The following is a 24,925-nucleotide window of genomic DNA, read 5'->3' on the forward strand; positions in this document are numbered from 1 at the left end:
CCCCATTTTACAGTTGAGGAAATAAGGCAAATAGAGGTTAAGTGACTTGCCCAAAACCATACAACTGGTAAATATTTGAACTCAGATCTTCTTGACTTCAAGTCCAATGCTAAATTCATCGCATCACCTAACTGCCTCTAAAAGAAAAGCAAAAAAATAAAAAATGTTTAACGATGAGGGGAAGGGATTTTAAATGGTAACAAGAGATAAAAATGCCTCCTTGCTGTCCTTTGAAATTTCTGGCTCCACCACAACTGCTTTATTCATGTTTTATATAACCAGTTGCTGCCCCCATGACCCTAATCCCCATCCCTTCAAACACTGCTTTCTTTCCTTCACTGCTGGCTTTACCCAATTCCTTAGGGAACTCATCCATCTCACTGTGGCATAGTGGCACAGGTTGTGGATTAGATACCTACAATTTGCAGAGCCCTTATTGTAAGCTACGTAAAAATGCAGAAGAATAAGACAGATGTCTTGATTATTAAAAAAAAAATCCTAAACTAAAAGGATCAGGGATTGGGGTGAGTTGGAGAGACTATGTAGATTATACCTACCAAGCAGTTATAATAACACATGCAAGGAAACTTGATTATTTGGGAAATCATGAATGAACATGATAAAAGTAAAATGGAGTAAGGTAAAAAGAGGACCAGCTATGAGGACTTCAGCTTGAACCTTTCACTGGGTGGGCTCAAACCACTAACTTTTTGTTAATAGCTAAACACATTTAATGACAGGGCCAAAGAGACAGAGGGAGAGCTGTATAGCTCCATCCTGAGTTAGAGAAAATAATTTCCCACTTAAAGTGGGCTGGACAAGGAAGGCCAGAGGAAACTAAAAATGTTAATCAATAATGAGCCAATGACCCAGAACAAAGAAAAGTATATCTTTTGGAGAGAATAGTGAAATGCATTGATTTTATATTAGTTGATACAATAAACTGCACTCAAAATGCAAAAGGAAATATGCTTTTCCCAAGAGAATTCCAACTGGCTTTTCTTGTTAATGGCTCTTGAGTGTGGAGGGCATACCAACAATATGATGAATTTCACATTAATAGAACCATGAGACTTATCTAATAAAAGCCAAAAGGATAAAGCCCTTTGGGGTGGTTTTGACAGGTTCTGATTGACTAATAATTCCTCTGGCTCTAGGGCCCTTAGGAATAAATGCTAATCTGGAAGCCTTTGCCACAAATGAGTTGTCTATCCCCTCTACCTCCTTCCTGGCCTTTGGAAGTAACCTCCCTGACTAGCACTCCCCAGGGGGAGGCGGGTAATACAGTCAGTGTTCACACACACACACACACACACACACACACACACACACACACACACAGAGGATGGCAAGTCATCTGAGAGTAATCTCTTACTGTAGCTGCAAATCATAGCCTAACTTTAAAAAATTGTCTCCTAGGCATTAGTCCAACATATTAATACCTCTCTAATTATGGAAATGCATATATCCAAATGACACCTCTAAAAACTTGCAAAGCCAAGTCCCCAAATGGATACAAATGCACGTATATGCTAATCACTATACGTGGACAACAAAGGGCTTCTCGCTTTAAAACCATCGTATGTAAAGTGTGTGACCAAGAATGATCAAGTCAGTCTAACAATGTTAAAAGATGAAGCCTTTATCCCAGCTTTGATCGTATATCTTTGATACAGCACTGTGGACAAATATGTTCAACTAAGCATGACAGATTGAGTTGTAGCATTTGGAGAATCATAGATTTCAAGCAGGAAGGGATTGTGGTGGCCATCGAGTCCAATCCCCCCAATTTACAGATGAAGAACCTGAAGCCCGTAGAAGTTAAGTGACTCGCTCTAGATCATTCAAGTATTAAGTGGCTGAGCCACAGTCTGAACAGGTCTTCTGACTCCAAATCCAGCGCTTTTTAAAAACTGTACCACAGACCACGGATTGAGCCCATGATCAATAAAATTTGAGTTTCATGATTTAACCTTGCAAGACTAACCAGGCTAATACACCCTCTACACCTAACAGTATTGTGGTTATTGTGGGTTTAACTGTAATATTTATAAAGCACTTGGCATTGTGCCTGGCACACAGAAGGCACTTAATAAATGATTTTCCCCTTCCTCTCCCTTCCCTTTGAACATAGTAGGTAATTGTTTTGGGGTCTTGGATTGGAATAAGTACATAGCACGGTAGGAAGTCTGAATACCGAAGTGTTATTTGCCACGAGGGCTGGGAAGTCTTGCGATCGTTATAAAAGGGTGACATTGCAATAAGAGATGAAGTAGTATGGAGAATATAGTTTCTTTTGATCATCATTTAGTACACCTCAAAGAAGATAGAAGAAAACTTGTATCAATAGACTGCACTCTATCAAACCTACTACAGTACCCTGCCCATTTCATTGCTAACCTCTATGTTAAATGCTAAAGAAGCCTTTAAATTATGTAACCAAAAGTACAGACCAAAAAGATGTATATAAACCTATGCAACTTCTTTTGCTATTATTCTATAAAATGAACATTTTTGTCATACTTTTCCAACCATTTGATAAGATTTGTAGGAATCATCTAATCCAGGGCTGGGGAACCTAGGCCCTCAAGGCTACATGTGACCCTCTAGGTCCTCAAGTACAGCCTTTGGACTGAGAGGGTTACACTTGAGGACCTAGAGGGTCACATGTGGCCTTGAGACTGCAGGTTCCCCACCCCTGCTCTAATCTGACCCCTTCATTGTATTTGAATTTAAGATTTCATCCAGACCATGCAAACTACTGTGGTTGTTCAGTCATTCAGTTTTATCTGACTCTTTGTAATCATAGCATGCCAAGCCCTTCTATCCGCTATCTCTTGAGGTCTGTCCAAGCTCATCTTCATTGTTTCCATGATGCTATTTATCTGTTCCATCCTCTGCCATCCCCCTTTCCTTTTGCCTTCTATAGTTCCCAACATCAGGATCTTTTCCAAAGAGTTCTGCCTTTTCCTTATGTGGCCAAAGTATTCAAGCTTCAGCTTCAATATTTAGCCTTCCAGTGAATAGCCTGAACTAATTTATTTAAGCATTGACTGATTTGATCTTTGTGCTGTCCAAAGGGCTCTCAAAAGTCTCTTGAGCACCACAATTTGAAAGTGTTGATTCTGTGGTGCTCAGCTTTCCTTATAGTCCAATTCACACAGCCGTACATTGCTACTGGAAAAAACACAGCTTTGACTATACAGACCTTTGCTGGCAAGGTGATGTCTCTGCTTTTTAGTATGCTGCCCAGATTTGCCATAGCTTTTCTTCCAAGGAGGAAGGATCATTTAATTTCATGACTGTAGTCACAGAATACAAAATCTGACACTGCCTCATTTCTTCTCTTTCTGTTTGCCAGGAAGTGATGGGACCAGTTGCCAAGATCTTAGTTTTTGTTTGTTTGTTTGTCTTGCTCTGCTTTGTTTCTTTTAGTATCAAGCCAGTTTTTACACTCTTCTCTTTCACCTTCATCAAAAGGCCGATTGATTCCTTTTTACTTTCTGCGAATAATATCGTCAAAGTGGTATCATCTGCATATCTGAGATTGTTGATATTCTCCTGGCAATCTTAATTCTGGTTTTTGATTCATTCAGCCTGTCATTCTGCATATAAGTTAAATAAAAGGTGACAATATACAGCCTTGTTGTACTCCATTTCCAATCTTAAACGAATTGGGTGTTCCACATTTGGTTCTAACTGTTGCTTCTTGGCCCACATACACATTCCTCAGGAGACAAGTAAGATGATCTGGTACATCAATGTCTTTGAAGACTTTCCACATTTTGTTGTGATCCACACAGGCAAAGGCTTTAGTGTCACCTACCTCCGCAAAAACCTTCAATGTCTCCCTATATCCTCTATAATTACTTTTCACAATCTTGTTCTGATCTACCTTTCCAGTGCTATTTCATATGGCACCCTTTCCTGGACTCTCCATTCCGTTCCATTTCAATTGACTTAATAGGTACTCGATTTACATGACATTCTAGCTCCTATTGCTGGAGTGCTTTCTCTCTTTTAATTATTTCCTAATTATCCTGTCTATAGCTTGCTTTGTATATATTTTGTTTGTATGTTGTCTCTCTCATTAGAGTGTAAGCTCCTTCAGGGCAAGGACTCTCTTTTGCTTCTTTTTGTATCTCTAGTGTTCAGCACAATTCTGGGTACATATAGGCTTTTAATTAATATTAATTGACTGATTGATTACCTAAATGATCTTCCATGTTTACATTCCCTGTTAGCCTCTATTTCTTTTGGGTCCCACTTCCTACAAAAGACCTTTCTCCATGACTTGCAGCAATTAACAAGCTCTTCCTCTTGCAACTATTTTCTATTACTTTTTTATGTTCTGAGTTTTCTTACCTGTATACATGTTGCATCTGCCCCCACCCTCATCTAAGGATGGAATCTAAGCTCCTTGAGAGCATGGGCTTTTTTTGTTTTTATCTTTGCATTCTCAGCATCTAGAAGGAACTTAAATATTTATCCAATTGAATTGATTTCCAACCACCCCTCCCCGTTTTAAACTTCACAGGAGGGAAAGAAATGAACATAGTCTATATTCTGTACAACTTTGGCCTCTGATTAGTGAGAATGGTGGCATTGCCTGACCCATAAACTAACTAGAAATAAGAAATGACCTTTTCTAGGCCTATGGCCAACCCAGCATGCTATTAGAAAAACATGTTTGGCATTTGTTTCTGATCTCGAAACCCTTCATAACTGCCACCAAAGAAGTCTGTGCTGAAGTAAAAAGGCTCGCAAAGCCAAGTTATCCCACTCATGCAGCTGTGAGGAATAAATTGGAGAAAATAAAGGAAAATCCAGGTTCTGGCCAATTTTTGCCAAAAATCAGCTTGGCCATTTTATCAACACCAAAGGTCTAGTGGTCATTGCGAGAAAAGTGAAGATAGAATCATGGATTAAAGAAATACCAAGAGACAAGAAAAACAAACAAGAAAAACAAAAATAAATCTCTCGATAGAGAGATACATAATTTGTCCTTTAAAAAAATGCTGCTCCCAAAATGACGAAGCAGCCAGCTTAGATGGCAAAGAACGAGCTACAATTGCTTAATATTTACTGAAATCCCACTATATTGAACAGCATCTTTCTAAGGAGAGTTTGGGATTTAAGAAAGAGGAACCCTAGAATCTAGTCATGGGGAGGTTAGACTCTTAATTAGCCAAAATTTCCTAACTAAGCCTTCAGGTTTGTTTTTGTTTTTGTTTTTGTTTTGTTTTAGTAAAGTAAGAAATGTAATTCTTCAATTACCAACATCCTTGCCTTTTTGGAGCTTATGTGGAGAAGAGACAAGGTAGATATATTTTATCTGTTTATGCAATACACAAATAAAACATTCTACAACTTGTTTTTAAAAATCCTACATTACTGAGCAAAGGTGTTCATTGCCTTTTTGATGGTTACTGAAAAAAGGTGAGCTTCCTCATCTCCTCTACTCCATTACTCAAGATCCCATGTTGCACTTTTACCTATCAAGATTAGTGAAGAGGGGCTACAGACGTGGGAATCATTTGTGTAATCAATCAACTAATCAGTAAACATTTATTAAGCTTCTACTTGTGCAAGGCGCTGTGTGAAGCAATAAAGATACAAAAAGAGGAAAAAGATAATTCTTGGTCACTTAAAAAGAGGTAACCACAATCTTTGCAAAATCTCATCTCTCTACCATGCCCTCAGTAGAGTTCTCCTTTTGCAACTTATCTCATTGTTCCCTCCTATCTTTCATAGCTTCAATAGACCTTTATGTATTGACTTTTACCCTGCTATCTACACTTTTTTCCCATGTTCTTGTTGTTCAGTGGGTTTTTTTTTCAATCTTATAGGACTCTTTGTGACCTCATTTGGGATTTTCTTGGCAAAGATACTGGAATGGTTTGCTATTTCCTTCTTCAGCACACTTTATAGATGAGGAACTGAGACAAAAGGGTTAAATGACTTGCCCAGCGTCACATAGCTAGTAAGTGTCAGAGGCCAGATTTGAACTCACCAAGGTAAGTCTTCCTGACTCCAAGATCTGCTGCACCATCTAGCTGTCTCATATACTTTCACTTGGCCTTGTATTCTCACTGTATCCTGAGCCATCTCCAGTTGTCCTGATTGATATCTGGCCATTGGACCCAGCTGGCTCTGGAGGAAAAAATGAAGCTGCTGACTTTGCACAGCCCTCCCTCAATCAAATCAAAGTCAATTTTAAGTCACGTCATCATCTCCCTGATATCGTGGTCCTCTTCACGAATGATGGACAAACCACAAACTGTGAGTAGTCTCAGATGCCTGAATGGGGACCAGCTGGCCAGTTCCAATTGGGCAACTCAGCTCCTCCACACCCCTCCCCTCCCCTCCTTTCCTCTCCTCTTTTCCTCTCTTATCTGAGGGTGTTCTTCCCAAAGGAAGATAAATCTTGACAGCCAGAAGCTACCTATCTTGGGGTTTACTGGCTAGATTTCTTTCTTAAAGACCAAGCCTTAAACCCAATTCACTCTGGATCATGTGGATTGGACAACAATAGGTCCCTGCCCAAACACCACTTAATAGTTATTTTTGGGTAGGAAATGTAAACAGTAATTGTTTCTCTTTTGAGCCAACAATCCTGAGGGTCTTCTCCTCCCAATTTGATTGTTTTTTAATCAAAGGGGCCATCCCTTGACTCACTTCTTAAAAAGAAGCCTATTCACGAATGGGCATTGCCTCACTCCAAGTGAGAACCTGTAAATACTTTAGCTTAAGGGCCAAGGTTTCCTGCTGCAAACTGGGCCATCTGCAATCATCCTAATTAATATCTGGCCACTGGACCCAGATGGCTCTGGAGGAGAAAGTGAGGCTGGTGACTTTGCACAGCCCTCCTTCACTCAAATCAAAGTCAATTGTAAGTCATGTCATTATCTCCCTGACCTCATGATCCTCTTCAAGAGCAGAGGAGGAACAACAGCCACATAATCTCCTCAAGTTCTCTGCCTGTATTTCAACTCTTTTTCAGACATACTCCTATAAGAAATGTCTATACTATTTGCCTCCATTTTTTTTTATTCCACAGTAACTGCCCATCCTTGCATTCTGGCTGTTCCTTGGGCCTGCCTGCAGCTTTTGATGAATACCTACTCCTTTAATAAACTATCATCTTTCTGGCTTGATAAAATAGCTCTATTTTGGTCTTCTTATCTGATTCTTCATTCTACTCTCCCTCTGCCATCGATATCCCCAAGGCCTTTGTCTTGGGCTGTCTTCTCTTATCTTTCTAGACCCTTCCTTGGTGATTTCATCTGTTGAATATATTCTAGTATCATCTCTATGTACCAGGCAATCACATGTAACCTTAATTTCACTCAAATTCCCGTTCTACATTGAGAGGTGCCTACTGGATTTCTCTTGAGATTTCTCAAATTCAACATGTCCAAAATAGAATTAACTATCTTTCTTCCAAAACCTTCCTTTGCTCTATATTTCTACTAAGGGCATCACAATTCTCCTAGCCCCACTTAACATTTCCCTCTCTTTCAATCCCAATATCGTATCAGTAGCCAAGTCTTGATGATTCCACATTCCTAGCATCTCTCATATCAGCTTCTTTTCTCTCTACTAACATCACTCCTACCCTAGCTCAGGACTTTGTCACCTCTCAGCTGCCTATCCAACAATGGAATCTTTTCCTAAATTTCTATATTACTATCAAGAAGTATCATCCTTCCAATTATTTTCGTCCTTCAAATAATCCGGGTTCACAACCCTGGAGTCATCCTAAATCCTTCACTCTTACCCCACAAACCCAATCAGTTGACAAATCTTATTGTTTCTATCTCCATAGTGTATCTCAGATGTATCCCCTTCCTCCCCACTTACTCCGTCACAATCTGGATTACTGCGATGGCATCTATTTGGTCTCCCTGGCGCAATCCTTTTTCTGCTCCAAACTATCCTTCCGCACAGCTGCAAAAGTAATTTTCCCAAAATAGCCCTGATGTTGCCCTCCTTCTCAACAAACTTCAATGGTTCTCTACTGCCTCTAGGATCAAATCTAAACTCCTCTGACATTGAAAGTTCTTCATGACTCAGCTTTTCCAGACTTCTTGTACTTTACACCCCTTTTTGAACTCTGCTCTCCATCTGTACTGCCTACTAGCTCTTCTACCATCTCCTAACTTCATACTTTTGTAATGGCTGGCCCCAATACCTAGAATACATTTCCTCCTCAACTCCACTTCTTTAAATCCCTAATTTCCTTTAAAATTCGGCTTGGCACCAGCTTCTTCATGAAGCCTTCCATAGCTACTTCATTGCATATATCCAGCATCTGTATATTTGTTGTCTCTCCCATTAGAATATAAGCTTCTTGAGGTCAGGGATTTTTTCCACTCTTACCTTTGTATGCCTAGCTCTTAGTATAGTGTTACACAGACAGCAAGTGCTTTTGCGTGTTAATTCACTGGACTACTCTAAGAGCTTCCATTTCAGTGTCCCAGCTTCTACCATCTCCCTTCTCCAACTTACCACCTGTGAAGCTGCCAAGAATTTTCCTAAGGCACAGCTCTGACAATCTTACTTGCCTGCTCTAAAACTTTTAATATCTCTCCATTGTTTGTAGGATCATAAATTTAGAGCTGGAAAACACTTTTGGGGCCATCTAATCCACTTTTTTCTTCTGAAAATGAGAAAACAGAGGCCTGAGAAGGTGAAGTGCCTTAGATTCATAGGTTTATTGATGAAAATATCTTCAGAAGCCATGAAGGTGCCAAGAGGAAGAGCTGGCATTAAAATGCAGGCTCCCTGACTTCAAATCCAGCACTTTTTCTATTGTATCATGTTGCCTATAGAACAAAATGCTAACTCCTTATTCTAATTAGTAAGGGGCCCTAAAATCTAGATCTTATTTACCTTTCTGACCTTATTTCCTCCTCTCCTTCATAAGCTCTGCATTCCAGCCAAACTGAACTCCTAGTTCCCTGAATTGACACTCATTTCTCTCCTCCACATATTCCCATAAAGCATCCTCTATGCTAGAAAAGCACTCCCTCTTCATCTCTGCTTCTGAGTCCTTGTCTTACATTAGGATTCTGTTCAACTGCCTCCTCTTTCATGAACTCTTCTGTGATCCCCACAGCTCTTAGAGCTTTAACCCTCTTCAGATCTCCTTGTGTTTATCTATTTACCCATTGTAGCAGGTAGTTTGCATTGTCAACAGAGTGCTGGGACTGGAATCAGGAAGACCTGAGTTCAAATCTGACATTAGTTACTAGCTGTGTGACCACAGGCAAGTCACTTAACTTCTATTTGCCTCAGTTTCCTCAACTGTAAAATGGGGATAATAACAGTATGTACCTCAAAGGATTATTGTAAGGATCAAATGTGATAATATTTATAACGTTTACTACAGTGTCTGGCACATAGTAGGTGCTCTATAAATGCCTATTCTTTACTTTTATAGATTTCCTGTGGAATATAATCTCCCTGAAAACAGAGACCACTTCATTTTCATTTGGGAATACCTACTGCCTAAGATGGTACCTTATACACAGTAGGCATTTAATAAATAATTGTGGGATTGAATTGCTCTAACTCAAGGCCATTGGCAAACCATTCACTGCATAAATGAAGAAGTGTTTTCCCATAATGTAAAATTCTACTATATAGTGAGTTTAAAAAAAAAAGTAAATAAAACTCTCAAAAATTCCTGATTCTCAAGTTGTTGCCTATGGATAGGAAGGACCTGATTCATTACCAAATTTCTGGATGTAATACTCATGCTCTTCTGCTCGTCTGTGTTTTCTGAGGATCAAATTGACCACAAATACTTTCTGAATGTCTTTGGATGAAGAGATCTTTCTAAAGGCAATATACCTAAGCCATTGCAACAGCTTTTGAGGTCTTTAAATGATTAAAAAGCATTGCTAAATGCCAGATGGACAGAGATGGGGTCCCTTTAGACACTAGCTTTGTTGATCTTGTTTGGCGTTTCAGCATATATCTCCTTACAACTTGTGAAACAAGGTCATGATAAGTGGTGAGTAGCAAGACTGAAGAGGTCTCTGTATTCAGTGCATTTTTCCAAAGTGTTCAGATATTTTAGATGCTGAGACATCATCCAAAATATCTGAACTGGTCTAGTCTGCCAAGTTGGACAAAATACCACACACACAAAAGCAAGCTTTCTTTATGAGATTTCTGGTATTTCCTGCTTCTGGTAAGGCTGAAAATACCCATGAAAATAGGTCTCCTGATGATATTTCAACACTTTACTGATAGGCCGACTTGGAAGCAGGTGGCACCGAAAGTCAATTCGAAGAGATAGCCAAATGCTTTGAACCTGGCAAGAGTCTGATATTGGAGCAAAAGTTTAAGAAAAATCATCTCTTCTCCAGATGGATTTGCTCAAGGTTAACTTAAGTAGATTTCACAGAGGGGATGGAAAGTGAGCAAAATCTTCCTTCCCTTTCTATTTCCCTACAAGAACCTGGTCAGAGGAAACAGGTGAGAGCCTGTTTGCATGAACCTTTTCCCTTAAGCTGACCAGCTGAAAGTCATGCTTTATTTTCCATGAGGGCCAAAATAAGAGGAATTGGGCCTTAGCAAAATATTTGCTTTGAAATGAGAAACAACTTTTTCTGATTGTGAAGGCTATTAGAAATTGAAATAGTACCTTGATTCTGTAATGAATCCTCCTTTTCCACAGCTCTTTAAAATGGACAGATTACTAATATATTTCTGGCTAATACTAAACAATCAAATTTCCCTAGAAATAACATGAATGGTACCCTTCCAGCTGGTGAGAGTCAATATAATAAAAATGAATAGTGGTGGTTGGTAAAATTAAAATAAAATCTTAGAATTACAGAATTTTTTTGTTGGAAAGGACTTAGCATTCATCTAACCTAATCCATACTGAAAAGAATTGTGACCCACTATAACAGAGGTGTCAATGCACATAGCTAAATTGCAGCTGTCAACACTCCTGAGTATGGCCTGAATATTAAAATGTAATTGGGAAATATTTGGCAAAACATATAAAAATTCAATAGAACATAGCTAATGTTAATGTGTGGTTTTCTAAGTCAATATATGGCCCACAGGGATCCTTATGTATTGTTTAGTGGCCCCATTTATATATGAGTTTGATAACACTGGACTATAGCATACCTGATAAGTAATCACTTAACAATTGCTTGAAGAATTTGAGTGATAGATTGTCTTTTGAAGAAACTCATTTGACTACAGGATAGCTCAATTGGTTAGAAATTTTCCTAACCTGGACCCTAAATTTTCTTCTGTGCGTCTTCCATAATGATTATCTTCTTCAACTTCCTAATGAGAGAGAGAGAGAGAGAGAGAGAGAGAGAGAGAGAGAGAGAGAGAGAGAGAAAGAGAGACACGGAGAGATACTCCCTGCTTTCAAGGAACTTATCAGTTCCAGACTTGGCCAAAATAGCTTGGACATGTTCAAAAACATGTGGATGATTAGAAAAAAAAACCTCCTATTCCTTAATGCAGTCTCTAGTAATGTCTTCTGAATGCTTTGAACAAAACAGTGAGAGGATTCCCTTTCTATTCAAACCAAAAGTTCCTATTCTCATCCCCAGGATTATTTGATGTTCTTCACCTTGAGATACACTGAGCTACCATTGAGCTAAAATGTAACCATAATACCATGTCTTTAACATGAGGATAATAATAGCACCTATGTCCTAATGTTGTCATGAGGATCAAATGGGATAATAATCGTAATGCCCTTAGCACAGTGCCTGATGTATAGTAAGCTAAGTAAACTTAGCTACCACTACTATTACTACTACAACTACTACTACTACTACTATTACTACTACTACTACTACTACTACTACTACTACTACTACTACTACTACTACTACTACTACTACTACTACTACTACTACTTCTTTCCAATTGTTCTAATCCCTCTTCTGGCTTGGGAGATTCTGAGGTACGAATAATGATGCTTGACAAGGAAATGCTAGTTTTGATTAGTGTCTCTCCTTTAGTTCTTTAACTGTAATTTTCTAGTAATTTACATGTATATGTGTGTATGTATACACACACACATACATAAACATCTATATATGCATATATATGATATATGTGTGTGAGATATGTAAATATCTGTACAATAATTATGTATACATATTTATGCATAGATATAGTAAATATAATACAAGGTATTTTGGGTGAATGGAGCAGGGGGAGAAGGCATAAGTACTTCATAAGAAAGTCATGCTTGAGCTGATCTTTGAAGCCAAATGTGAATGCATACCCCGAGGCAAATTTTTAGCACAAGAGTAAACAGCTGATTAGGCCTAGTTTGGCATCAGCAGCTCTATAATTCTGACAACTGAAACTTGTTTCTTGGCATCACAAATATTACTAGGCAAGACTAGGCTATTAGAAATAACACCTCAATGGATGTTCAGGAAACATTACTACCATACACCAGGAAAACCAGGATCAAATATTGGGGTAATGAATTCAATTAAGGTGGGCATTATTATCACACAAAATTGGAGGTAGGAGGAAGATATCAAAGCCCAGGAAAGTAGAGCTGGCTTGATCTTACTGAGTCATACTTTAGGTTGTTCTGACTCAATCTGTTGGAGATGATATCACGAGGTTTTGAGAGTCATATAATTCTAAGGAACTAGGCACCCTCAGGTTACAGGTTACATTGCAATGAACTGGGGGAGGGGAGAGAAAAAAATTACATGATTTTGTTGTATATTTGAAAGGAATCGCAAGTTGTGCATAGTAGATTTGCAGTTTCATGTACAGTCACCTAGTTGATTGTACTATGTTATGGAAATGTTGTTTTATTCCATAAATTAAAAATAAAATTAAAAAATAGGAAGTTAATCTACAAAATTTTAGATAAGGGGTTCTTAACCTGGGTTAAGTTGAATTTTGCTTATTTTTTCATATTTTGATAACTATATTTTAATAATATTGGTTTCCTTTGCAACCCACTGTATTTTATTTTATGCATTTAAAATGATTCTGGAAAAAAAAAAGGGTCCAAAGTTTTCACTAGACTACCAAAGGCATTATTAACATAAAAAAGGTTAGGAAGCACTGCCTTTGAAGATTAGGAATTGACCTAAGGTGGGGGTGTGTATGTTGTGTAAGGGTGGGAAGGAGCAGCTTTCCTTTTTCTCTCTCCACAGCCCTAGAATATTTTGTTTTAATATTTCCTGAATTCAGAAGTATCAGAGAGAAATTTGGAGTGGAGGTAAGGATCTTTGCTTCTGAGGTACCTTCTTAGTATTCTAAGATAATTTGTTTTTAAGGTAGGGGAGCCCAGGGTGGGTAAGGTTGCGTGTGTTTGTGTTTCCAACTGGCCTCACCCTGATGGTTTATTTTTTTTTTTAACATGGAATTAATTACTATTTCTTTAATGTATATATTTGCATGGATTTTTTTTTTTTTGGTATTAGAGACCTTTGCACTAGACTAGTTTATAATGATTGCATTTTAAAGAAATCTAATAAATAATGACCCTGGTGGCAACTAACAAAGGACAGCATAATCAGATATCCTTAAATAAAATGTTTTTAGCTCACTCTGTCCTAAAAATAAAAAAAAATGGATTGTCTTGCTGCTACTTTCCTGTAATGCAACCTATTTTTGAACACTTTTTGAACCAATTTTCTTCACATTAAAATTGACTTCACATTGAAAACAAGACTCCTATTTCTGCCAAATTTGACAATTATAGCTTTAGCTAACATTTTTTTGATGGGAAAAAGCATGATTTTTTTTAAATTGGGAAATGTGGGCTTTTTTACTTAATCATGCGTAAGTCACAGAGGATATTGACATCAGATTAAAATGGAAAAAAAAGTTATCCAAAATAAAATTCATCACTTACATTCACAAACAAGTTGGAATCACAAAGAAGTATTTAGAATGTAGCCTGCTACATGGAGAACTTCTGGGGTCACCTCTCACTACATTCCACAGGTATATTTAGATATAAAATGAATCATTTTTAGAGCAAGAGTTACTGCATACCATAAAGGGACCCATTGTTTACACAATAGGCCTGGTGAATGATAATGATAAATATGATAATGATAATAATAAATTCATAGATGGGTGGATAAATAGATAGAATGATAGACAGATAAAGACTAAACAAACCCTTCTATTACTATTAGGAGTCTGGTATTTCTGTAGTATTTGTTCCATGCATGATGGTATATAATTCACCTGTTCCAGGGGCAGAGATTTCAAGCTAGAAGGGACCAGATGAATCATCTAGTTCAAGACTCATATTACAGAATAGTCAAGAGACTTGCCCAAGATCAGATGAGTAGAAAGCAGCAAATATTCTAACTCAAGCAGCAGGCTTTATTAAGCATCTGCTATGCACCAGGCACTAAGATAATCACTGGGTAAAGAAAGAAAAAAAAATCCTTGTTCTCAAGGAGCTCACATTCTAATGTGGAGACAACATACAAAAAAAATAGTGTATATACAAGATATATACAGTGTAAGTGGGAAGCAATCTCAGAGAACTCCAAATCTAGCATTTTTCCTACTGTACCCCATTGCCTCAGGGAAGCTTTATTCTGATCATACAAACCAATCTAAATATTTCAATTACCTAAGGAGGAAAAAAAAAGTCCCTGTTAACTTGTCCTATTTATACAGAATCAGAATTTGCCTAGCCTTGGATTATTTAGACTTCTTTTTTCCTCCTTTTTAATGCATTATGAGAGTCAAAGGAGTAACATGATCAACTAGATATATTCTCTGATCCCCTTGACTTCCCAGACCTCTCCAAAACAGAAACTATGTGCCCAGAATAAAGAAACTCAACGGGCTCCATGATTTAGAACACCTTGAACCCCCCTCCCCCTGCAAAAAAAAGGTTAAAAAACTGAGTTGTCATCTACACTAAGCTCATTCAGCACCCCTGCCTCTGCACCCCACATTACAGCAGCAAGACTGTACCAGCCAACAAGGAGGGAATAACATACACAATGGGGTATGGAAATCTATCTTACCCTATAGAAAAATAAGGGGGGAAGGGGACAAGAGAGCAGGGGGTTGATAGAGGGGAGGGCAGACTGGGGGAGAGGAGAATAAAAAGCAAACACTTCTGAGGAGGGACAGGGTCAAAAGAGAGAACAGAATAAATGGGGGGTAGGATAGGATGAAGGGAACAAACTATACTTAGTTTTTCACAACAGCACTACTATGGAAGTGTTTTGCATGACCACACATCTATAACTTGTATCGAGATGCTTGCCTTTTCAGTGAGGATGGGTAGGGAGGGAGGAACAGAGAAAATTTGTTACCCAAAGTTTTAAAAACATATGTTAAAAATTAAAAAAAAAAATTAAAAAAAGACTGCACCAGCCAACCTACACAGGCACACAGGCTCAAAACAAAACCCAATCCTACACACAGGTCTACCCCCCTCCTTCCAGTGCCATAGAGATTCAGGTTCTAGGCTTCAGAAGTCTGTTTTAGCCAGGACTCAGCAGTCCTCTTCAGTGCTCAAGCCTATAGAAGTTCACTATAATGCAAAGCCAGAGCTTATGGGGCTGACACAGCCATTGCCATGTCAATGTTCTGTGCTATAAAAATTCTTTATAGGAGAGAGGGGAACAGAAAAAGAGTAAGTGATGCGTCTGGGCTCAAAACAGGGCTCAACATCCCAAACCACTCTCTCTTCTATTCCAGAATTCCAGAGCTGCAAACTCCAAAAATTAAGCCCATAGAAACACCAAGGCATCTCTCTGAACTTCTGGTGCTGGGGCAGAGAACTGAGAACAGAGGGATCAGGACAAGACCCAAAAACCACTTGGGGCAGATACCTCAGCCAGTATGCCATGAATTGCCCAGAATAGGAGGAAGCTGAGAGGCTTTGAGATTCAATTCCCAAGGAAACCACATTCAGAGGGAGGAGAGTCAGAGAGAAAATAAATTATTAATTGTAAGAATTCATTAATCACCTTGGGTGGGGGGGAAGAAAGCTGCAATCTCTAAGACATAGTGGTTAAACTTAATAATTCAATTCAGATATAAGTCCTGCAAGCCCTCAGGAAAAAGACTTTCAAAAACAATAGAAAGGAAATTGAATAACACAAGACTACTCTATAACCATCATAAAATGCAGAAAGCAATGGGGCTCATGCTACAGGTTAACTCCAAGCTTAACCACATATGAAGAAAAATAGACATTCAATAATAAAGAGGCATTTAAAACATTCTTAGACAGAAGCTCGGACCTGGAGAAAAAAAAAATTTTTAATCCCCCAGGCAACAGAAATTCAGGAAGGGTGAACAAATGCAGCAGCCAAGCATAGCAACAGCAACAGTGATAGCAGAGAGACCATTAAGAGACTTCTTTCTAAATGTATACCAAGAAACAAGGGTGAAGGTGAGAATCAGGGGGAGGTAACAGTAAAGAGGTTTTTGTTTTGTTTTATTTTGGTTTTTGTGGGTCTACATTACAAAATGGCAGGATGAATGAAAGGCGAGGAAGTGAAACAGTGAAACAGATGGGAGTGAATGATGTACACAGGTCAGACCAAGAGTTAGCAATGAGGGGAAGGAGACTCTAGTGGTCTCAGGAAGAGAAAAACTTGCAAGGGATTGAGTAAGAAGGTGAAGAAGGATTAAAAAGATGGAGGGAAAAGAGTTTTAGTAATGGGAGAGGATTCCATTGATGAATGCTCCTATGGATGAAGAGATGTTCTGTGAAAGGAGATAGGGACCTCATGCTGGGTGTGGTCAGAGTGTTTTGGGGCTTGAAAAGATAACTTGTTCTATCTCTGGAGAGAGGGAGTTGGATATCCTGAGGGATATCCCCTACTAAGAAGGGGAAACCCATAATACCTTGGAAGCTATGCTTCCATGAGGAATATGGAGAATAGTGACTAGATAATTATAGGGACCAGAAAACAGAGAATGAGGATCTAGAGTAGACAGAAAGAGAAGGATAAAGAATAGAGTGAGAAAACTTTTTTCTGGAAAGGGGCAAAAATAGTTAATATATCCTTTTCAGACCATATCACAATAAAATAGTCATTTGTTCAGGGACCAAAAACAAAAAACACAAACTCAAAATTTAACAGTGAGATTATGACTCATTATGAATGAGTCAAAGAACAAATCATAGAAACAATTAATAATTATGTGAAAGAAAATGGTAATTATTAAACAACATGTCAACATTTATGGGATGTAGCTACAGTAGTTGTCAGTGGAGAGTCAGTCAAAGGAAGTGGCATGTTTACCTTGGAGAACAGAAACATTGTAGTGAACGTGATGGCAGTCCAAGTTTTTGAAAAACTGTCATATAGGGGATTCTGGGAAGATGGCGGAGTAGGTCAGAAATTTTCAAGCTTTCCAAGTTTTCTCCACAGACAAAAAATCGCCACAAAATTCTTATTAGAATAAGAATCCTCAGAGCTATAATTCAAAATCCTAGGACCTGAGATAAATAAAGTTGAATTGGGAGATAATAGGCAATGTATACAGGTAGACCTCAAGAAAGATTGTCTATACAAACATGGGGCATTTGCCCAGAAAAGTAAAGAAGTCTGTTTTTCCCCTTGCTCTTATTCTTTCTTTATCTCTGTTTACCTGAACCCACTCCTTAGTACTGTCCTACAGATTGTTTCCCCTATCAACTCATCCATAGAGACAAGGGCCAGTGTAAGTTCAAGGGGCGTGGGGACAGCCTTCTCCAGATCAAGTATCCTGCCCCCTGCCCAGATGCCAGCACCTAGAATAAAAAAGAAATATACCTTGCCCTATTTATGACTCAGAGAATTGGATCTTTTTACTACTTTTTACTACTAAGAACCATGAGTGGAAATTTCAGAGAGGCAGGTTAAGGCTAATGAGAACAAACTTACCAACAATTTGAGCTGTCAAAAGTGAAATGAACTACTTTGAGAAGTCAGTAATGCCTGGATAACCACTAGAGAGAGAGCATGTGTCATAGATGATTTTTTTTCAGGTATAGGTTCAGCTAGACGACCTGTAGATCTCCTTCCCATGCTGACATTCTGATTCTATGATCACTGAACAGCACTTAACTATTCCCCTTTTAAGGAGGTAGAGAGCTATATTCTCCATATCTATGCCTATTGAAAGTCCTCTTAGTATAGGAAGATTGGGTAGACATAGGGAATATTAAAATATCTGTATATTTGCACAAGTTGTTCTTAATTTGGGGGAAAGATATTTTGGTTTTGGTTTTTGGTTTTTGGTTTGGTTTTTTTTAGCCTTAAAAGAAATCAATATAAACACATGAATTTTTTTCCCCCTTATTTTGCCTATTGAGGAACTATCTTAAGTAAATTACCAGAAGTGTCATTGATATACTACATACTTCTTTTTGGATGAAGTGGGTAATTTTTATTTTTATTTTTTGCTTTTTGGTGAGGCAATCAGGGTTAAGTGACTTGCCCAGGGTCACACAGCTAGTATTATGTGTCTGAGGTCATATTTGAACTCAGGTCCTCCTGACTCAAAGGCTGGAGCTCTATCCACTGTGCCACCTACCTGCCTCAGGTAATTTGTTAAAAACCTAAACATAAAATGTTCTCTGTAGAGGCAAGTTAAATTATTTGGTAAGTATAGGCATCAAAGGGAAGAATAATAAATCTCTAGCAAACTGGCATGATATGCTCCCAATTTTTTGGTGTTTAAATTAAATATATTAAATTTTTTGAATTTTTTTTTTTAGAAATTACAACACTTCTGGGAATAATAAGCTGTTCGATTCAACTTAATTCAACAAATATTTATTGCAGGCCTGTGGTACAATGGATAGAGCACTGGGCTTAGAGCCAGAAAGACTCATCTTCCTGAGTTCAAATCTGTTCTCAAACACTTATTAGCTGTGTGACTCTGGGCAAGTCACTTAACTTTGCCTCAGTTTCCTCATTTGTAAAATGAACTGGAGAAGAAAATGGCAAACCACTCCAATATCTTTGCCAAGAAAACCCCAAAATGGGGTCATAAAGAGTTAGATATAACTGAAACGACTGAACATCAACAATGTGGAAGGTACTGGAGATATAAAGACAAAAACCAGTTGTTCATGGCCTTCAAGTATATTGTGCTCTACCTGGGGTCAGTCAGCACATAGTTAAATAAATACAAAGTAATTTCCAAAAGGAAGAAAAAATAATAAGTGGAATGGGGTCAAAGGGGCCTCCTCTATGAGGTAGTAACTGAACATAAAAGCAGGGCTAAACATTGTCTTATAGTTAGCAGAGATTATCAGTCGATCAATGATCATTTATTAAGACAGTAGTACTTCTCAATCAATGATAATTAACTAAGGCTCTACAGTGTGCCAGGCAATGTGATCATGTCAAATCAGCAAGCATTTATTAAGGGCATGTTATATGCCAGATCAGGTGGTAAACATTGGAGACACAAGATAAAAACAGTCACTGCCCTCAAGAAGCTCATATTCTAATGGGGGAGACAACATGTAAAAAGCTATATACAAACAAGATGCTCACAGGGTAAAATGGGGGTAGTCTAGAGGAAAACACTAGCATCGTAGAAGACTGGGAAAGTCTTCCTAATGAAGAAGGCAAGCTGTTGGGGGCATGGAGTGTCTTGTACTAGAAAAAGAAAAGAGGCCAGTGTTGTTGGATCTGTTGAGAACATGGAAGGGAGTAAGATGTAAGAAGACTGGAAAAGTAAGAAAAGACCAGATTATGAAAGCCAAACAAAGTATTAAGTACTTCACTCGATTCAAACTCTTCAAAGATTAACAAGAGCCTTCTTCAGTGTGCCAGGCTCTAGGAATGGAGAAACAGTCCTATCCTGAAGATGCTTGCAAGAAACTGTGAATGGTCTCAGAATTTCTAACATCTCACACCCTACTGTCTCATGGCTGAGATGAATTTTCACTGAACAAAGCAATTTTGTTTTCATTTGGCAAGGGAATTAAATGACACAGCCCGAAGAGACCTCCTGAATCTCATTTCCCTCCAAGACCCACTGCCTAATTTGTGACTAAGTCTTTCCACTTTCCAGAGTATAGACAGGAAGCATCCCTGAACACTGTAGTCACATTACAACTCATGTTCTTATGATATAAGAAAATTTAAGGCAGAATAATGGAATATTTGGATGATATTATCTCATTTCACACATCTAATACATATTGAAGTACTTTGCACATATCAACATGTCGATATTCATAGGACTTGTGATTTTTTTCAGTGTGGGAACTTCCTTAAAATATGCAGATTACAATCTATTTATAATTTATAGTCAGATAGTTTCCCAGTGCCCATAGAGGCTAAGGGTTTGCCCATAGCCACACAGGTAGTAAATGTCACAGGCAGGATTACAATCCGAGTCTTCCTGACTCCGGGTCCAGCACTTTAATCCACTATGCTGCATTGTCTCTCAAACCACTAACAGTAAGGTGATCAATGTTTGTTGTACTGTATTTTATATCTGTATATTCTCTGGAGACTACTCCTTCTTCTGTACTGGTAGTCTGCAATGGCTATTAAGAAATTGAATGTAAAACAATATATGAAGTACTATTAAAGAAAAAAGAAACTTGCCTTATTACCTGCCCTCAAGAAACATATACTCTTAACCATAGGACTATAGATTTATAGCTAGAAGGGATCTCCAAGTCTATCCAGTCTAACCTCATTTTTACAGAGGAGGAAGCTGAGTCATAGAGAAGTTAAGCAACTTGATCAAGGTCATATAAGAAGTAAATGCCAGATATGAGATGTGAATCAGTTCCTCTGAATCACAAAATCATGGAGTCCAAATATTTAAGAGCTATAGCAACCATCTGATCTAATCCATACACAAAATAAATTCCCATTATAACATTTGGATTCCAAATCCAGCAATTTTTTTACTGTACCATGTTCTAGAGTACAAAATATCAAAACATCAGAAACTCAATACTAATACTCCAACTGCACAAGTATACAAACTAATAAAATATAGTCACAGTTGAAGGAATGCATAGTAAAGGAGCATTTTGGATGTGATAATGTGGAGATGACTTTAAGTGGAGGTGAAGGCTGTAGCACAGAGGTCGACAGATATGAAAGGGAAACAAAGTCACGTCAGCCAGCATCAGAGGATAGCATGGCCAAGACAGGAATAAACCAAACAGGTTCACTGGATATCAAGAAGATCTGCTCCGGTGAATAGAGGAGTACCTGCTGAGGAATAATCAATGAAATGAGCATATTGAATTGGTGGAAGCCCAGAAATCTTGAATCTTCATGTAGTAAGGAAATTCTTAAGCAAAGAAATAACATGATTTTTTAAGAAGGTATTCAATGGAGTTTATTCTAGCAGTAGGATTATCTGGAAAAAAAAGAGGAAAGACAAAAAACAGGGAAGCCAGGCAGACGTTCCTACAATGAGGTGATGAGGAACTAGGATGGGTGACTATGGGGGAAAAAAAAAAGGAAAGAAAGACAAGTAGAGACAAGTAGAGACTTTTGTACATCAAGAAGAGAGGCCCAGGAAAAGCTATTAATAACTTTAGGTCACACCATCTCTGAGTTTCCTTCCCAGCTTTGGGTAGGCTGGGGCCATAGAGAGAAGCCATCTTCTTCCCCACTGTCCTAGGACGTAACCCTGAATGAAGGTGTGGGAAGAATTTCTGATACAGAATATCCCAAAATTCTTAGTGCAATTTTAAGCTAGTAGAGCTTAAAATGCTAATAGCTTTAACTAATTATTAATTAGAACTTAACTAATTGGTACTTAAGTCCTAACAGCTTAAAACTGTATTAAGAATTGTACTATGCTCATGAGTGCTATCCAGTATACTCCCCAATGTCAATTAACTTGTTAATATAAATTAGCTAACCAAGTAAGTTAGTTTTTAGAAAGAGGTATTTATTAATGTTATATAATGAGAACAGTTGGCCTAGAAATATACGCCCCAAAGACTGGATCACGCTGTCCCCTAAAACATAAAAGTTCCCTGAGGAGAGTGGGTCCAGGCTTAGAAAGAGCACGTAATGAAGGGATTTCCCACAGTTCCTGGTTTCTGAAGTCCTTTTTTATCTCTTTGTGTTCCCCTGTGGGGTATGTAGCTCTCTGCCCGCTTCTGAAAATAAATGCTCTTGGAGAATCCAGAAGTTGTTTTATCTTGTCTCTAGTTTGTCTTCAGTTCCCTATGTACTATCAGCCAATGCTGTTCTAGGGAAATTCCTACCAATAGGAAGCCTAAATCCTCCAGTCTTGAAGTTTACAAGATTGTCACTGGGAGGGTGGGAAGTTGGGGGGTGGAGAGGGAATGGGGTCAGAAGATTTCCACTCAGGGGCTTGACCGAACTGCTCCACTGCTAAGCTGGCCTGTTTTTTGGAATTCCAGATTTCAAACTGGCGGTTATAACTAAGTCCTAATTGTCTTCAACCTAGCCCAAGTCATTGCCACATTGTTTGTTTTCATTCAACCTCAAGCACTTCCTTCTCCCAACCTGATTAAGGGATAGTTCATACCTTTGGTTGATTAATTCAGTAATGGTGTGAAGGAATTGTTCATTTGTGGATGATCAGTTCTTTAATTCTATCAAGTAGTTCTGATTTGATAAAATTATTTGAACAGAGAGCATCTCATTTATATCAGAACCAATAATCAGCAATTGTCAGGGGTTCTAGGCCATCAGAACTGAAACACTCAGAAGTTCAAGGTCATCTAAATAGGGCTTCAGAAGTCCTACAATGAGTACAGCTAGAACGCAGGATTCCTTAGCTATTGCCATAACCAAAAGCAGTCACACTTGAGGCTGTGTTAGCCAGCCAGCATCAGAGGCTATTTCCCTTGCTGGCGATCTAACAAACTGCATCTCAGCTTGTGAGAAATTGCTGCAGAGTGTGGACTATTCTTGCTTTCAGAGAGAAGACAACAAAACAATATTAGTAATCCAAAGGAACTGTGACCTTTCAGGGTCCAGACAGAGATCTGAGCAATAATGCCTGTCTTTGTGTGTCTTTCTGATTTAACACCTTAGGGACTGGCTTTAGGGAGTTGAGTGTTATTCAGTTTTCTCAGGATAGTGTGGGGGGGGGGTTTCTGCTGGAGCCTATTAGTCTGCATCTGTTTGTCGGTAGAGGGTAAGAGAATAATGTGGAGGGGTTGAGCCTAGATAGGATGGCTATGAATGAGAATTGTTCCTAAATTAGTCTTTTTAGGCTAATGTCTAAGGGTGTTCTTCTGAGGTTCTTCATACACTGAAGAACTGGACAAAATATCTCAATTGAGAATTCTCTCATTTTCTCTCAGTCCAACCCCTGGGTCCCTGCTTCCAGAAAAGTCTGTATTCTATCTTAGTCTGCCATAAAGTTTTTTTTGTTTTCATTTCATTACCAAAGAGTCTTTTTCCATAGCCATCCTCACTTAATTGAATTACTGTAGGCTGAGTCTACCCTCAGGCTGCCTGAGAAGCCTGTCTTCTTCCTAGTCTCAAGACTCCACTGAACCCAAATCTTTCTGGAATCTTTCACTTGATCTCACTGTTCTTCTGCTGGTTACCTGCCTGTCTGTGTTTATTTGTTTATTTCTCTTGGTATGTCTTACATTCTTCTGCAAAGAAGCTGTTGGGATAACATCAATATCTTTGTCATTGCTTTTGTCCCTCTCAGAAGAGTATAATAGAATCTCAGGGAACTCAGACAACTTGCTGAAAGTCACAAAGATAATGCTATTCTCTCTGTAGCCAGAGCCATAAACACAGGTGAACTTAAAAGCTGAAAGCCCAAGATATCATCTAAACCTGCCCCTTCAATTTACAGATAAGAAAAGTGAGGACTCCTGGATAGAAAGCATAAGTGACTTGCCCAAGGTCATGTTACTAGTTAGCAGATCAAGGACTAGAATCTCAAATTCTGTTACATTTGGGCCTCATTTTCTTCAATAGTAATATGGCTTCTGAGGTCTACTTCAGAACCTATAAGCCTGTGTTCTGTCTATCTCTTAACCTCTAATCCAGTAATGTTCTTTCCCCTTCAATCAACCTAAGTTTTTCTTACCCAATCAATTCATTTTAACTTGTTTTTGTTGTTGTTATTGTCTGCCTGCACACTAGGCTTTTATTTTATTTAATTATTTTTCAATTATTAAGCATTCTTTTTTTTTTCCCACCCACCGAAAAGAGGGACAGAAAGAAGAGGGAAGGGAAAGGGGAAGGAGAAGGGGAACAAAAAGAACTCCTATATCAAGTAAGCACAGTCAGGCAAAACATATTCTCCCATTGGTCACACCCAAAAATGCATATCTTCTTTTGTATATTAATCTATCATCTCTCTGTTATGATGTCAGCAGCACTCTTTCTTGTTGGTCTTCTGGAATCATAGCTGATCCTTTAGTTGATTAGACTTCTTAAGTCTTTCAAAATCATTCATTTTTATAATATTCATGTCATAGTATTAATTGTTCTGGTTCTGCTCCATTTACTTAGCAGTCGTTCAGGTAGATACAGTTTTGTACGTCTCTTTCTTTTTCCTCATTTCTTAGTGCACAATAGTATTTCATCCCATTCACTTACCACAATTTGTTCAGGCATTCCCAAATTGAAGAGCAGTCTATTATTTTTCAGGGTTTTGCTCGTTTGTTGCTGTTGGTGTGGTTTTGCCACCACAAAGAGTTAGAAGAAAGAAGATAAAGCCTCCCTATATACAAAACATATTTATAATTGTACTTTTTCCTGAAAAAAAATGCTGAATGATCCTAGGACCATATTTAAAACTGAGTCCTTAGACACCATTTAGTCCAACAGTCTCATTTTATAGATGATAAACTTAAGCCCAAGGAGGATTTAAAAGTCATCTAATCCATTATCTTCATTTTACAGATGAAGAAACTGAGGCCTGAGGAACATGAATATCTTGTACAAGGTTACTCAAGTGTTACATAGTTGAGCTAGAA

Source organism: Phascolarctos cinereus, unplaced genomic scaffold, assembly GCF_003287225.1.
Source record: "Phascolarctos cinereus isolate Bilbo 61053 unplaced genomic scaffold, phaCin_HiC Scaffold_4;HRSCAF=312, whole genome shotgun sequence".
In the NCBI taxonomy this organism is placed as follows: Eukaryota; Metazoa; Chordata; class Mammalia; order Diprotodontia; family Phascolarctidae; genus Phascolarctos; species Phascolarctos cinereus.